Source organism: Macaca thibetana, chromosome 6 (assembly GCF_024542745.1).
Source record: "Macaca thibetana thibetana isolate TM-01 chromosome 6, ASM2454274v1, whole genome shotgun sequence".
In the NCBI taxonomy this organism is placed as follows: Eukaryota; Metazoa; Chordata; class Mammalia; order Primates; family Cercopithecidae; genus Macaca; species Macaca thibetana.
In genome coordinates, this window is record NC_065583.1 from 133,772,622 (window position 1) to 133,789,221 (window position 16,600).

At 45.2% G+C, this 16,600-nt stretch overlaps 2 protein-coding genes across 19 annotated transcripts in view; both read left to right on the forward strand.

Annotated features, from left to right (window-relative positions):
• The window catches only part of SUB1 (SUB1 regulator of transcription), a 731,929-nt gene that overhangs the window by 600,908 nt on the left and 114,421 nt on the right, over positions 1-16,600 (forward strand). The window contains exon 1 of one of the 18 annotated variants that reach the window (XM_050793869.1): positions 1,246-1,249. The exons of the other annotated variants lie outside the window; for them this stretch is intronic. The gene's annotated coding sequence lies outside the window, so the exon portion shown is untranslated. Of the gene's footprint in view, positions 1-1,245; positions 1,250-16,600 lie in introns of those variants that run through there. 18 annotated transcript variants of the gene reach the window in all.
• Positions 1-16,600, forward strand: part of TARS1 (threonyl-tRNA synthetase 1) — a 1,036,507-nt gene that overhangs the window by 36,857 nt on the left and 983,050 nt on the right. The gene's annotated exons all lie outside the window — the stretch shown is intronic.

The window sequence follows — 16,600 nt, forward strand, 5'->3', positions numbered from 1 at the left end:
CCCTGTATCAGTGTAGATTAGATTTTAAATATATTCATCAGATCACAAGCCTCTCCTAAGAAAACTCAAATTCCTGCCAGACACAGTGGCTCCTGCCTGTAATCTTAGCTACTTGAGAGGATGAGGTAGGAGGATTGCTTGAGGCCAGGAGTTCAAGACCAGCCTAGACAACATAATGAAACCCTGTCTCTAAAAACAAAAAACAAAAAAAACAAAAAACAAAAATTATCCAGGTGTGGCAGTGTGTGACTGTAGTCCCAGCTACTCAAGAAGCTGAGATGGGAGGATTGCTTGAGCCTGGAAGGTTGAGGTTGCAGTGAGCCTTGATGCTTGATCATGCCACTGTACTCCAGCCTGGGTGACAGACTGAGACTTTGTCTCCAGAAAAAAAAAAAAAAAAGAGACCTTGTCTCAACAGAAAAATTATCTGGCTGTGGTGTGGCACATACCTGTAATCCCAGCTACTTGGGAGGCCAAGGTGAGAGAATTACTTGAGCTTAGTATTTGGAGGCTGCAGTGAGCTGTGACGGCACCACTGCACTCTAGCCTGGGTGTGATAGAGTGAGACTCTATTTCAAAAAAAAAAAGCAAGCAAGCAAGCAAGCAAGCAAGAGAAAGAAAGAAAGAAAGAAAGAAAGAAAGAAAGAAAGAAAGAAAGAAAGAAAGAAAGAAAGAAAGAAAGAAAGAAAGAAAGAAAGAAAGAAAGAAAGAAAGAGAAAGAAAGATGAAAAACAAAACAAGTCCAGGAGCAGCAGCTCACAGCCGTAATCCCAGCACTTTGGGAGGTCGAGACTGGCGGATTGCTTGAGGCCAGGAGTTCAAGACCAGCCTGGCCAACATGGTGAAACCCTGTCTTTACTAAAAATACAAAAATTAGCCAGGCTTGGTGGCGCACATCTGTAATCCCAGCTATGTGGGAGACTGAGGTGGGAGGGTTGTTTAAAGCTGGGAGGCGGAGGTTGCAGTGAGCCGAGATCACAACACTGCACTCTAGCCTGGGTAACAGAGTGACACTCTGTCTCATAAAATAAAATAAAAACAAAACAAACTCAAATTCCTTACATAGTGGACAGGCCCCTACATGAACTGGCTCCTGGCCACCCACTGCTTCCTTCTTGGCTCCTTCTCCTCTAGTCACTGGCCTTCATGACAGTCTGTGAATTTTACTCCAGTCTCAGGATCCTTGTGTTTGTTCTTCCTTCATACTTCTTATGGTGTGTTCCGTCCCTTAACCGGGGGGATGGGGGGGTCCTTGGATTCAGGTGTCTACTTAGGGTTCTACGTAGGTTCTCAGAAACATTCTCCCCCTGCTGTATGTAAAAGAGGCCTTTTCCCCACTGTTTTCCTTGTTTTTTTTTTTTTTTGTTTTTTTTTTTGAGGTGGAGTTTTGCTCTTTCATCCAGGCTGGAGTGTGCAATCTGGGGTCACTGCAACCTCCGTCTTCTGGTTTCGAGTGATTCTTCTGCCTCAGCCTCCTGAGTAGCTGGGATTACAGGCACTCACCACCACACCTGGCTAATTCTTGTATTTTTAGTAGAGACAGGGTTTCACCATGTTGGCCAGCATGGTCTTGACCTCCTGACCTCGTGATCCTCCCGCCTAGGCCTCCCAAAGTGCTGGGATTACCGGTGTGAGCCACCGCGCCCAGCTACCTTTCATTTTAAAATAACCCTTATCACTACTGAAAATGATGTCTTTATATGTCTGTCTCTTTGTGTACTGTTTCCTTGCCCTCCTCCAAGGAACATAAACTTCATGAGGGCAAAGACTTTGCCTCTTTCACTTTTGTGTCTCTGGTGCTTAGCACCATATTTGAATATTTGTTGGATGAGTGGATAATGACTATTCCGGGACTCACCTGATACAGACCTATCTTCTCTAGAGAACGGAAAGGTGAACGTGTCACTTACCAGCCACTTACCTTAGGTTGAGTCCCAGAGTGTAGGCTTATGCCATGGAGCTCATGTGAATTTCCACTTGGGCCACCTGGGATTCTTTTCTCAAAAGAGCCTGATGCCTGGTGCACAGGCTGGTCAGCTGGCCTGGAGGAATATAACCCACATTTACCTTACCCCTCCTGACGGTATTCTAGAAGGAAAGCAACTCACTGCAGCAAGAGTACTTTCTCTCCTGGGTCGGTAGGGGATATGGTTTGAATGTAGTCCTGAGGAGTGTCTCAAATAATCTTTGGCCCAATTGTCTTATGTCAGTCTCCTGGGGAGAAGGATCATTTACTGAAGTGAAAAACGAATCAGTCAAGCTTGAGAGCTGTAGATAACAGCACAGGGAGCTGTTTTATGGCCTCAAAGAGTTTAACCCAGATTGGAAAAAGGCGTGTCACTCCAGCAGCAACAAAGGGGAACTGTACCTTGCCTCTGACTCCAGAGAAATGGGACATGTCACACGGGTGACCGACAGGGCACCGGCCACAGCAAGGAGGGTGGAAACTTGGGCAGCAAGAGTCACAGTTACTGTCTGGTGAGGAGTGACCATTGGAGTGACATGGAGCTGCATGGTAAGCACTGGGGACCCGCCAAAGAAGGAGGTTGGATCAGTCAGGTTTTACTGCAATGATTCTACTTGAAAAACACACTGAGTTTCAGCGACTTACAACAACATCAACACCACATTTATGTATCTCGCCTATAGGTGTTCAGGTCGGCTGTGGTGGTTCTGCTTCAGGTTGTGGATCCAGATCATGTCTGCCCCACATGGCTCTCATGCTGGGACCAGCAGCTTCTCTTGGCAGCTAGCAGAGGTTTGAGAAGGCAAGCAAACGCATTGAAAACCTCTGCTCAGGTGACATCCTTTAATATTCCATTGGCAAGGCGCAGAGCAGCGGCTCACACCTGTAATCCCAGCACTTTGGGAGGCTGAGGGCAGATCACCTGAGGTCACGAGTTCAAGACCAGCCTGGCCAACATGGCGAAAACCCATCTCTACTAAAAGATACAAAAATTAGCTGAGTGTGGTTGTGGGTGCCTGTAGTCCCAGCTACTTGGGATGCTGAGGCAAGAGAATTGCTTGAACCCAGGAGTCAGAGGTTGCAGTGAGCCGAGATCATTCCACTGTACTCTAGCCTGGATGACAGAGACTTTGCCAAAAAACCAAAATTCCATTGGCAAACAAATCACATAGTCAAGAACAGCATCAATGGGTCATGAAAATGTGCCCTGTGGACTCTAGTGGGGGACTCTGCAAAGTCTGGGGCAAAGGCTGTGGATGCTGAATTCTATTACAGGGAGGGAGTGAAAAATTGAGAGTAATAATCCAGTCTCCAACCGGGCCCATCACGGCTGTTTGGAGGCACATGTGAGTTACCATGGCGACATCTTGAATGAAAAGGGAGAAACTCAATGGTAAGGGCAAGAAGCAGAAGATTGTTCCTTTGTTCCTGTTACTTTGATACATATTCCTTGATTTGTACCTTCCAGGCTAAAATTTGAGCCTCCTTGATTTTTACCTTCAGGCTAAATTTGAGCCTTTGGAAGCTCAAATTGCAGGACGATGAACATCTCTCCCTGGCAGGAAGCATCAAGGCTGAGAACTCAAGCACAGAGAGCTTGTAACCTGTAGGGCCACACACCTGTACAGTGAAATGCAGCACCTGGGCCTGGCATGAAAAGACAAGGCACTTGTCTTTTTAGGGTTTGTTTAAAATTTCAGATAAGGCCTGACACGGTGGGTCATGCCTGTAATCCCAGAACTTCTGAGAGGCCAAGGCAGGAGGATCTCTTGAACCCAAGAGTTCCAGGCCAGCCTGGGCAACAGGTGAGACCCCGTGTCTATTTTTTAAAATTGCAGATAAGATTAGATCTTCCTTGCTCTGCATTTTTGAGCTTGGTTCTGTGGTGACTTCTTTTCTTGTCTAAGAATTTGGGTAACACTTAGTTTATCCAACATTGTGGGGAATGAGGATTACACATAACTGATACTTCCTCTGAATGGAAATTTGCCCCTTCGAGTGGCACAGCAGTGTTTTTATTTTAACCACTTAAAAAAAAATCAAAATTAGGCTGGGTGCAGTGGCTCATGCCTGTAATCCCAGCACTTGGGAGGCCGAGGCGGATGGATCACTTGAGGTCAGGAGTTTGAGACCAGCCTGACCAACATAGTGAAACCTGGTGTCCACTAAAAATACAAAAGTATCTGGGTGGGTGGTGCACACCTGTAATCCCAGCTACTCAGGAGGCTGAGGCAGGAGAATCGCTTGAACCCAGGAGGCGGAGGTTGCAGTGACCCGAGATTGCACCATTCCACTCCAGCCTGGGCAACAACAGCGAAACTCTGTCTCAAAAAAAAAAAAAAAAAATCAAAATTGTTCTAAAATATGTAATTTATTACCCGTCTTCAAAATCAAAGGGTCAACTGAGTATGGTGGCTCATGCCTGTAATCCCAGCACTTTGGGAGGTCAAGGCTGGCGGATCACCTGAGGTCAGGAGTTGGAGACCAGCCTGGCCAACATGGTGAAACCTGATCTCTACTAAAAGTAGATAAACAGCTGGGTGTGGTGGCCAGCACCTATAATCCCAGCTATTCGGGAGGCTGAGGCTGGAGAATCACTTGAACCTCAGGGGCAGAGGTTGTAGTGAGCTGAGATTGTGCTACTACACTCCAGCCTGGGTAACAGAGAGAGACTCTGCCTTGGGGGGAAAAAAAATCAAAGAATCTTGGATGTAATTTAATCTTTTCTAAAAGACTCAGAATATTTACCTATGTCTACTCTTATGCAACACAATAGTTTCTCCTTTCCTGTTTGTGAGTGTTCTTTGCTATCAGTCCTTTAAAAAGAGTCTTTAAGGAAGAGATTAGAAAAGGGAATCATCTTGTTATTACCAGATCAGGAAGATTACCCTGGACTCGGGAAATCTAATCAGATTTAGAAAGATACAATCTTAGCAGATTAAAGGGATTCCCCAGAAGGAGTCAGTTCCGGGAAACTATTGAGAATGGTGGTCTTTAATCTTTAGATAGAGAATCCATAATGAACAACTGGGGAATCACATATGAACACTGGGATAGATTTAGAAGATCAGGATGGAGTATTTGTTTTTCTTTTTTTTAGAGAGACAGGGTCTGTCTGGCTCTGTTGCCCAGGGTGGAGTGCACTGGGACAATCGTAGCTCACTGCAGCCTCAAACTCCTGGGCTCAAGTGACCCTCCTGCCTCAGCCTCCCCAGTAGCTAAGACTATAGGCCTGTGCCCCTACACCCAGATAATTTGTGTGCGCGTGTCTTTTTTTTGTTTGTTTGGTTTTTTTTTTTGAGACGGAGTCTTGCTCTGTCGCCCAGGCTGGAGTGCAGTGGCCGGATTTCAGCTCACTGCAAGCTCCGCCTCCCGGGTTTACGCCATTCTCCTGCCTCAGCCTCCCAAGTAGCTGGGACTACAGGCGCCCGCCACCTCGCCCGGCTAGTTTTTTGGTATTTTTTTTAGTAGAGACAGGGTTTCACTGTGTTAGCCAGGATGGTCTCGATCTCCTGACCTCGTGATCCGCCCGTCTCGGCCTCCCAAAGTGCTGGGATTACAGGCTTGAGCCACCGTGCCTGGCCCGTGTGTGGGTTTTTTTTTTGTTGTTTTTTGTTTTTTAGAAACAGGGTCTCACTATGTTGCTTAGGCTGGTCTCGAACTCCTGGGCTCAAGCAATCCTCCTGCCTTGGCCTCCCAAAATGCTGGGATTACAGGCATGAGCCACCACCCCCAGCCAGGATGGAGTATTATTAAGCCTTTAAAAGGAAGGAAATTCTGACACATGCTACTACACAGATGAACTTTGAAGACATTATGCTAAATATATTAAGCCAGACACAAAAGGACAGATACTGTATGATTTCACTTATATGGGGTACCTAGAGTAGTCAAGGTCATAGAGACAGAGAGTAGGCCAGGTGCAGTGGCTCACGCCTGTAATCCCAGCACTTTGGGAGGCTGAGGCGAGCAGATCCCTTGAGGTCAAGAGTTTGAGACCAGCCTGGCCAACATGGTGAAACCCTGTCTCTACTAAAAATACAAAAACTAGCCAGGTATGGTGGTGGGTGCCTATAATCCCATCTACTTGGGAGGCTGAGGTAGGAGAATCGCTTGAACCCAAGAGGCAGAGGTTGCAGTGAGCTGAGATTGTGCCACTGCACTCTAGCCTGGGCAAGAGAGCAAAAACTCCATCTCAAGAAAAAAAGAAAAAAAAAAGACAGAGAGTAACATGGTGGTTGACAGAGGCTGCAGCGGAGGGATGGGGAGATGAGGAGTTGTCGTTTAATGTGTACAGAGTTTGTTTGGGATGATTGAAAAGTTTTGAAGATGGATGGTGGTGACGGTTGCACAACAATATGAATGGGTCGGGCGTGATAGCTCATACCTCTAATCCCAGCACTTTGGGAGACCAAGAAGGAAGATTCCTTGAGCCCAGGAGTTTGAGACCAGCCCGGACAACATGGTGAGACCCTATTTCTACAAAGAAATACAAAACTTAGTCCAGCATGCTGGTGTGACTGTAGCACAAGCTACTCAGGAGGGCTTAGGTGAGAGGATTGCTTGGGCTCAGGAGGTCCAGGCTGCAATGAGCTGTGATTGTGGCCCTGCACTCCAACCTGGGGGAGAGAGCAAGACCCTTTCTCAAAAACCAAAAACCATATGAATGTACTTAATGCCACAGAACTGTACACTTAAAAATGGTTAAAATATTAATTTTTATATGTATTTTTCACTAATAAAAAAATCAGAAAAATAAACCTCCACATAACCAGAACATTATTGGGGGAATATTGTTGGCTATAGGTGGAAAACAGGTATTGTCTGGCCCTGAGGGAACATGCCTGAAATATACACAGAATTTAGAGGAGGCCTAGGGAAGATGAGACATTAAAGGTGAGCCAGAGGGAGCAATAATAAGTCATGTTAGGCTTTGTTAAATATTTTGAATTGAGAATACCTACCCCCAGAATGGAATTACTTGATGCAGGAACATGTTAGAATTTATTTGTTTGTAGTTTGTTTGAAAATGGACACTTTCAGAAAACCAGAACTCACTGATGTCTCTCTCTCTGGGATCCCACAAAATAAATCGCAGAGGATTATTTTAGAAAAATAAACATCTGAGCCAGAAAGCAAAAGTGGGTGGAGGTGAAAGCACTCAGATCTGGTGAACCAGTTAGAGAAGAGAGTGAATCAACATAAGTAGCTGGCAAAACTGCCTAAAATCTTCCCGGAGGGACATGGGAGCCACAGGAGAATTGGGAGCCCCAAAGGCACATCATTCCACTATGCAGAAAAATACATGGCAGAAGAAAGTAATTCAAGACCTGAAATTCAAATATGGGGACTGAAAAATGTGAAAAATGGAAGAAAGCCTAGGATTTGAGGAAGAACAGATGGCAGAGATGCATGTCCTCCGTGGGGCTCCAGGATCACGAGAGATGCTTCAGTTCACAGTCGGCTGGGAGTGATTCCAGCTGAAACAAATTGGGGGGAAACAGGCAGATTTTTTACAGGCCCGGGGTGGTTTCCAATGAACATTGGTGGTGAAAATGGCTTTCTTGGGGCAATTCTGTGAAATCTCAGCCTTGCGCAGGCCCAAACAATTCCGCTGCAAGAGGAGCTCAGGGCTAAAAGTGTCTGCTTAGGAGAGAGTGTGGAGGCTATGTCACTAGGCAGAGAACTGAGTGGCCAGGAACACAAGGGGAAAGTGAAATTTAGAAGTTTGGCCAGGGGTGGTGGCTCACAGCTGTAATCCCAGCACCTTGGGAGGCTGAGGCGGGCGGATCACCTGAGGTCAGGAGTTCGAGATCAGGCTGACCAACGTGGTGAAACCCCATCTCTACTAAAAATACAATAATTAGCTTGGCGTGGTGGCGGGTGCCTATAATCACAGATACTGGGAAGGCTGAGGCAGGAGAATCACTTCAACCCAGGAGGCAGAGATTGCAGTGAGCTGAGATCGCACCACCGCTCTCCAGCCTGGACGACAGAGGGAGACTCCGTTTCAAAAAGCAAAAAAAAAAAAAAAAAAAAAAGAGTTTGAAATCAGCTGAATGGAGAAGAACAGAACATCAAATAAACATAGCGACTTTTTTTTTTTTTCGAGACAGTGTCTCACACTGTCACCCAGGCTAGAGTGCAGTGGCACAATTTCGGCTCACTGCAACCTCCACTTCCCAGGTTCAAGCGATTTCTCTTGTCTCAGCTTCCCAAGTAGCTGGGACTACAGGCACATGTCGCCACGCCCAGCTAAGTTTTGTATTTTTAATAGAGACAGGGTTTCATCGTGTTGGCCAGGTTGGTCTTGAACCTCTGACCTCGAGTGATCTGCCTACCTTGGCCTCCCAAAGTGCTGAGATTACAGGTGTGAGCCTACTGTGCCTGACCTAAATAAACAGTGACTTTGCAACAAGGCAGGAATGTCTCAAATGCCACCCTCCAAAGGAGAAGCCATTTTTCTTCTAGATATATCACATGTCTGGTTCTCAAATTCACCTGTTGGTGGGAGTTCTTCCCAGTGTAGTTTGTTTTCAGGTTATGATCTCCAGATAGCTGACATGGAATAACCAACTTTCTTGTAGGTCTGGAAATAAAAGGATTTCTATACCTAGTCTCCTTCTTTCAGATGCCACGGTCTTGATCTTTGGTAATCATATGTTTCTAGATTAAGTTATATATATATAGAACCATCATGGTGTGTGTGTGGGGGTAGCATTTAGGATTGCCTGAGTTTCCAAATATGGTAGGTAAGGGACTGGTACTATGACAATCTTGTGAATCCTATTTATTCTTTGGAGTCTTTATTTTATTTTGTATTTATTTATTTAGGACATGTATCATTGTGATGCTCAATTTGAGGTGTCAACTTGACTGGATTAAGGAATACTAACAGCTGGGTGTGGTGGATCATGCCTGTAATCCCAGCACTTTGGGAGGCTGAGGTGTTCGGATCACTTGAGGCCAGGAGTTTGAGACCAGCCTGGCCAACATGAGGAAACCCTGTTTCTACTAAAAATACAAAAATTAGCCAGGCATGGTGGTGTGTGCCTGTAATCCCAGCTACTTAGAAGGTTGAGCTACGAGAATTGCTTGAACCCAAGAGGCGGAGGTTTCAGTGAGCCAAGATCGCTCCACTGCACTCCAGCCTGGGCGACAGAGCAACACTCCATCTCAAAAAAAAAAAAAAAGCCGGGCGCGGTGGCTCACGCCTGTAATCCCAGCACTTTGGGAGGCCGAGGCGGGCGGATCACAAGGTCAGGAGATCGAGACCACGGTGAAACCCCGTCTCTACTAAAAATACAAAAAATTAGCCGGGCGCGGTTGTGGGCGCCTGTAGTCCCAGCTACTCGGGAGGCTGAGGCAGGAGAATGGCGTGAACCCGGGAGGCGGAGCTTGCAGTGAGCCGAGATCGCGCCACTGCACTCCAGCCTGGGCGACAGAGCGAGACTCCGTCTCAAAAAAAAAAAAAAAAAAAAAAAAAAAAAAAAAAAAAAAAAGCATTCCATTGTATGCATAAACTTCATTTTGTTTATTCATTATCTATCAATGAACATTAGCATTGTTTCCACCTTTTGGCTATTGCAAATAATGTTGCTATACACATGTGCATACAAGGCCAGACATGGTGACTGAGGCCTGTAATCCCAGCGCTTTGGGAGGCCAAAGTGGGTGGATCACTTGAGCTCAGGAGTTAGAGACCAGCCTGGGGAACATGGCAAAAACACGCCTCTATAAAAACTACAAAAAAATTAGCTGAATATGGTGGCGTGCACTGGTAGTCCCCGCTACTCGCGAGGCTGAAGTGGGAGGATCACCTGAGTTCAGAGAGTTGAGGCTGGAGTGAGCCAGGATCATACCACTGCACTCCAGTTTGCGCGACGGGAGTGAAACTCTGTCACAAAAGAAAACTCTGTTTGAATCAATGCCTTTAATTCTTTCGAGTATATACCTGGAAGTGAAATTGGTAGAGCATACAGTAATTCCATTTTTAATTAATTAATTTTTTTTGAGATGGAGTCTCACCCTGTCATCAGGCTGGAGTGTAGTGGTGCGATCTCAGCTCACTGCAACCTCCACCTCCCGGGTTCAAGCGATTCTCCTGCCTCAGGCTCCTAAGTAGCTGGGACTACAGATGCAAGCTGCCACATCTAGCTAATTTTATTTTATTTTATTGTATTTTAGTAGAGACAGGATTTCACCATGTTGCCCAGGCTGGTCTCGAACTCCTCCGCTCAGGCAATCCGCCTGCCTCAGCCTCCCAAAGTGCTAGGGTTATAGGTGTGAGCCACCGTGCCTGGCCAGTAATTCAGTTTTTAATTTTTTGAGGAGCCCAGACTCTTCTATTTTAGCTGCTCCATTTTACATTCCCACCACCAATGCAAAAGGTTTCTAACTTCTCCACATACTTGTCAATATATATTCTGATTGTTGTTTGTTTTTTTAAGTAGCCATCCTAATGGGTGTGAGGTGCTATCTCATCATGATTTTGATTTGCAGTTCCCTGAAGATTAGTGAGTGATGTTAAGCATTTTTTTCATGTCCTTATTGGCTTCTGTATATCTTCTTCTTTTTTTTGTTGGAGACAGAGTCTCACTCTATCTCCCAGGCTGGAGTTCAGTGGCAGGATTACTGCAGCCTCTGCCTCCTGGGTTCAAACAATTCTCATGCCTCAGCCTTCTGAGTAGCTGGGATTACAGGTGTGTGTCACCACACCCAGCTAATTTATGTATTGTTAGTAGAGATGCGGTTTTGCTAGGTCTTTGGCCAGGCTGGTCTTGAACTCCTGGCCTCAAGTGATCCACCTGCTCGGCCTCCCAAAGTGCTGGGATTACAGTTGTGAGCCACCATGCCCAAACCTTATATCCTCTTCAGAAAAAGGTCTATTAAAGTCCTTTGTCTATTTTTTTTTTTTTTAATTGAGACAGGGTTTTGCTCTGTTACCCAAGCTGGAGTGCAATGGCACAAACATAGTTCACTGCAGTCCTGATCTCCTGATCTCCTGGGATCAAGAAATCCTCCTACCTCAACCTCCCATGTAGCTGGGCCTATAGGTGCCTGTTACCACACCTGGCTAATATTTTATTTTTTGTAGAGACGGGGTTTCACCACGTTGCCCAGGCTGATCTCAAACTCCTAGGCTCAAGTGATCCTCTTGCCTTGGCCTCTCAAAGTGCTGGGATTATAGATGTGAGCCACCACACCTGGCCTCCTTTGGTCCTTTTTTTTTTTCCTGTATAATCTCGGCCCACTGCAAGCTCTGCCTCCCAGGTTCACACCATTCTCCTGCCTCAGCCTCCCGAGTAGCTGGGACTACAGGTGCACACCACCACGCCTGGCTAATTTTTTGTATTTTTAATAGAGATGGGATTTCACCGTGTTAGCCAGGATGGTCTCAATCTCTTGACCTAGTGATCTGCCCACCTCGGCCTCCCAAAGTGCTGGGATTTGGTCCATTTTTTAATCAGGTGTTTGTTCTTCTGCTATTGAGTTGTAGGAGTTCCTTATATATTGTAGATATTAATTTCTTATCAGATAGATGATTTACAAGTGTTTTCTACCATGCCATATATTACCTTTTCACTCTATTAATTGGGATCCTTGGTGTACAGAAGTTTTAAGTTTGATATACTCTCTTTTGTTGATTTTTCCTTTTATTACCTGCGCTTTTTTTTTTTTTTTTTTTTGAGAAAGAGTTTTGCTTTTGTTGCCCAGGCTGGAGTGCAATGGTGCGATCTCAACTCACTGCAACCTCCACCTCCCACGTTTAAGTGATCCTCCCATCTCAGCCTCCAGAGTAGCTAGGACTACAGGACGCACGCTACCATGCCCAGATAATTTTTGTATTTTTAGTGGAGATGGGGTTTCACCATGTTGGCCAGGCTGGTCTCAAACTCCTGACTTTAGGTGATCTGCCCGTCTTAGCACACCAACGTGCTGGGATTACACCCTGCCCAGCCCCTGTGCTTTTGATGTCATATCCAAGAAATCATTGCCAAATTCAATGTCCTGAAGCTTTCCCCCTGTGTTTTCTACTAAGAGTTGTATAGTTTTATCCGTTACATTTAGAGCTTTGGTCCATTTTGAGTTAATTTTTGTGTATGGTGTTAGGTAAGGCTCCACCTTCAATCTTTTGCATATGGATATCCAGTTTTCCAGCACCATTTGTTGAGAAGACTGTCCCTTTCTCATTGAATGGTCTTCGCATCCTTGTTGTAAACCATCTGATTATATTAATGTATGTAAGGACTTACAGTTTATTTTAATTCTTTTTTTTTTGAGACAGGGTCTCACTCAGTCACCCATGCTGGAGTGAAGTGGTGTGATTTCAGCTCATTGCAACCTCTGTTTCCCAGGTTCAAGTTATTCTCCCTGCTCAGCCTCCTCAGTAGCTAAGACTACCAGCACATGCCACCATACCCAGCTAATTTTTGTATTTTTAGTAGAGGCAAGGTTTCATCATGTTGGCCAGGCTGGTCTTGAACTCCTGACCTCAAGTGATCTGCCCACCTAGGCCTCCCAAAGTGCTGGGATTACAGGTGTGAGCCACTGCACCCGGCGAGGGCTTACAGTTTATATCTGTGCTCTCTATTCTATTCCGTTGGTCTATCTGTCTCTCTTTATGCCAGTACCACACTGTCTTGATTACAGTAGCACGATTACTATTGTTTAAAATCAGAAAGTTCGAGACCTCCAACTTCATTCTTCTATTTTGAGATTGTTTTGGCCATTCAGGGTTTTTCTGAGAGTCCACAGGGATTTTAGGATGGATTTTTCTTTTCCTGAAAAACAAACAAACAAACAAACCAACAGTATTGGGCTTTTTTTTTTGAGACGGAGTCTCGCTCTGTCACCCCGACTGGAGTGCAGTGGCGCGATCTCTGCTCACTGCAAGCTCCGCCTCCAGGGTTCACGCCATTCTCCTGCCTCAGCCTCCCAAGTAGCTGGGACTACAGGCACCCGCCACCTTGCCCGGCTTGTTTTTCGTATTTTTTTAGTAGAGACAGGGTTTCACCGTGTTAGCCAGGATGGTCTCGATCTCCTGACCTCGTAATCCGCCCGTCTCGGCCTCCCAAAGTGCTGAGATTACAGGTTTGAGCCACGGCGCCTAGCCAGTATTGGGTTTTTGATAAGGATTGCATTGAGTCTGTAGATCATTTTAGGTATATTGACATTTTAACAATATTAAGTCTTCCAATCCATGAAATGTCTTCCTACTTAACTTATGTCTAAATCTAAATCTTTCAGCAACGTTTTGTAGTTTTTTTTTTTTTTTTTTTTAAATGGATTTTCGCTCTCGTTGCCCAGCCTGGAGTGCAATGGTGCGATCTCAGCTCACCGCGACCTCCTCCTCCCACGTTCAAGCGATTCCTCTGCCTCAGCCTCCTGAGTAGCTGGGATTTCAGGCATGTGCCACCACACCTGGCTAATTTTGTATTTTTTAGTAGAGATGGGGTTTCTCTATGTTGGTCAGGCTGGTCTGGAACTCCTGACCTCAGGTGATCCACCCACTTCGGCCTTCCAAAGTATTGGGATTACAGGCGTGAGCCACTGCGCCCAGCCTTGTTTTGTTTTTTTGAGACAAGGTCTGGCTGGAGTGCAGTGGCACCAACTCTGCTCAGTGGTGGTTTACAGGCGTGAGCCACCATACCCAGCTGTAGTTTTCAATATACAAGTGCTTCATCTCTTTGGTTAAGTTTTTTCCTAAGTATTTTATTCTTTGTGATGCTATTGTGAGTGAAATTACTTAAAAACTTTTTTGGATTGTTTATTGTTAATGTATAGGAATGCAACTGATTTTTGTATGTCGATTTTGTATCCTGCAATGTTGCTGATTTTGTTTATTAGTTCTGTCTTTTTGTGGAGTGTTTATCATTTTCTAAGATGATATCATCTGTGAACAGATGCCTTGATCCTTTCCAGTTTGGATGCCTTTTATTTCTTTTTCCTGCCTAATTGGTCCGGTGGAACTTCCAGTACTCTATTGAACAGAAGTGGTGAAAACATGCATCCTTGTCTTGTTCCTGATCTTAGACGAAAAGTTTTCAGTCTTTCACTATTAAATATGATGCCAGGTGTGAGTTTTTCATATATGGACTACATACATTGTGTTAGATATTGCATTTTTGAAAGGAATAGCTTTTTGCAGTCATTTTATTTAATTGTATAACCTTTAGTGAGTTACAGTGGACAATATGACTAGGTGTGTTTTTGATGGGAAACAGAATTTGTAGCACATTTTTGGTTTAGGTAATATCATGGTCTAGAAGTTAATGGGCTGCTCTAACCCATATTAGAGTCTGCTGAAGCCAAAATATAAACCGTCTGTGAGACAGCTCTACAAAAGAGCAGTGGCTGGTATTGAGGGAATGGATTCATGAATGTAGAAGCCAGGAACGTTCTGATACCTGCCTGATCTCTTCTCCCAGGAGGAAGCGGGAGTTAGCTGTGCTCTGGCAGATTTTGAGCTGAAAGGGTTGCAAGACTAAAAATCTGAAAAATGTTTAGGGGACTCTCCATTTCCCTGGCCTCAGTTAGATTCTAGAGTAACACTCCTGTTTTCTCTCCAACCCCTTATCCACTCACTCATCTCTTTGAGAGGAGGACTAGTTTGCTTGATTGGTAACTTAAGTACAAGGGCCTGGGCACCTTTGCTCAGTTCTTTCCCTGCCATCTTCCACGGTGTTTGCTTGGAGGTCATTCTGGCCTTTGCCCTGCTCTGTGGCAAGCTCTGAAGCCTGCTTCACACACATGTTGGATGTCCAGGGATGCGTGTGGCCCAGCAGGTAAGTCTGTATTTGTTCAGGGGTAAAATATTGGCGAGTCCTTCTAGATGTACCCTTAAACTATGTTTTCCCATCAGCTTGTTAACAACACTGACATTTTGATTTCTGTCAGCTTTTGATTTATATCTGTCTGCCTCCATTTTCTTATTCCTCCATTGATTCCAGACTTAGGAAAGGAAGAAAAAAGTATTATTTTGGCTTTCTAGGCACTATAGAGTAGTATGCAACAGTTAAAAAGAAATAAGTAGGCCAGGCGTGGTGGCTCATTCCTATAATCCCAGCATTTTGGTAGGCCAAGGTGGGTGGATCACTTGAGGTTAGGAGTTCAAGACCAGCCTGGCCAACATGGTGAAACCTCATCTCTACTAAAAATACAAAAAAAATCAGCCAGGCATGGTGGCATGTGCCTGTGATCCCACCTACTCGAGAGGCTAAGGCAGGAGAATTGCTTGAACCTGGGAGGCAGAGGTTTCAATGAGCTGAGATCCTGCCCCTGCACTCCAGCCTTGGCAACAGACTGAGACTCCATCTCAAAAAAAAAAAAAAAAAAAAAAAAAGAACTAAATGGCTTCAGAGAAATGTACAGGGAAAGGTTTACTCATAAAACATATCTTATTGTTAATTTAAAAAATCAAGCTGTAAGCTGGGCATGGTGGCTCCTGCCTGTAATTGCAGCAGTTTAGGAGGCTGAGGCAGGAGGATTGCTTGAGCCCAGAAGGACCAGTCTTCAGTGAGCCATGATCATGCCTCAGCACTTTAGCCTGAATGACAGAGCATGATCCTGTCTCAAAAAAAAAAAAAAGAAAAAAGAAAATACATATATATATGTAAAGAAAAAAAATCAACCTGTGAAAGAAAAAGAAGGCAGATATAATATGATCCTATTTATGCTAAAAAAAAAAAAAAACTCCACAAACAATAAAACTCAATACCTCTCTAGTAAATTTATGTATGTGAAAACATATAAAAAGTTCAGGAATAACAATGGCTTCTGTAGGTTGGATTTGAATTTTTAAAACAGTAGAATATGTCTGTGTAATTTACTGTTAAAAATGAAAAAATCATGTGTGTGAGTAGAGTGTCTGACTAATGGACAGCCCTTTTTGAAGATGCTGAGGTCTTTTTCTATTATTTTCAGGTTATGAATTGTGAGATTTTCCCTGATTGGGATTGTGAGAAAGGAGGGGTGGATATGCCAGCCAGGTGGAACCCAGGGCCGCAGGGTGAATGCAAGCTCCGCCCCTGGGAGCAGATTCTGAGATCCATAATGAGGGCTGAGTGTTGAGCTGGAAAAGCAGACTCCGCATAGGGTTGGAGAAGCTGGGCAGGCAGGATTGGGATTGAAGTGTGGGTGCTGATGGAGCCAGAGGACCCAGGCTGAACATGGGGCTTGATTTATTTTTTATTTTTTATTTTTTATTTTGACACGGAGTCTTGCTCTGTCGCCCAGGCTGGAGTGTAGTGGCGGGATCTCGGCTCACTGAAAGCTCCGCCTCCCGGGTTCACGCCATTCTCGTGCCTCAGCCTCCCGAGTAGCTGGGACTACAGGCGCCTGCCACCACGCGCGGCTAATTTTTTGTATTTTTAGTAGAGACGGGGTTTCACTGTGTTAGCCCAGATGGTCTCGATCTCCTGACCTTGTGATCCGGCCCCCCCCCCCCCGCCCCCGGCCTCCTAAAGTGCTGGGATTACAGGCGTGAGCCACCGCGTCCGGCCTTTTTTTTTTTTTTTGTATTTCAGTAGAGACGGGGTTTCACCATTTTGCCCAGGCTGGTCTTGAACTCCTGAGCTCAGGCAATCCGCCTGCCTCGGCCTCCCAAAGTGCTAGGTTTACAGGCGTGAGCCA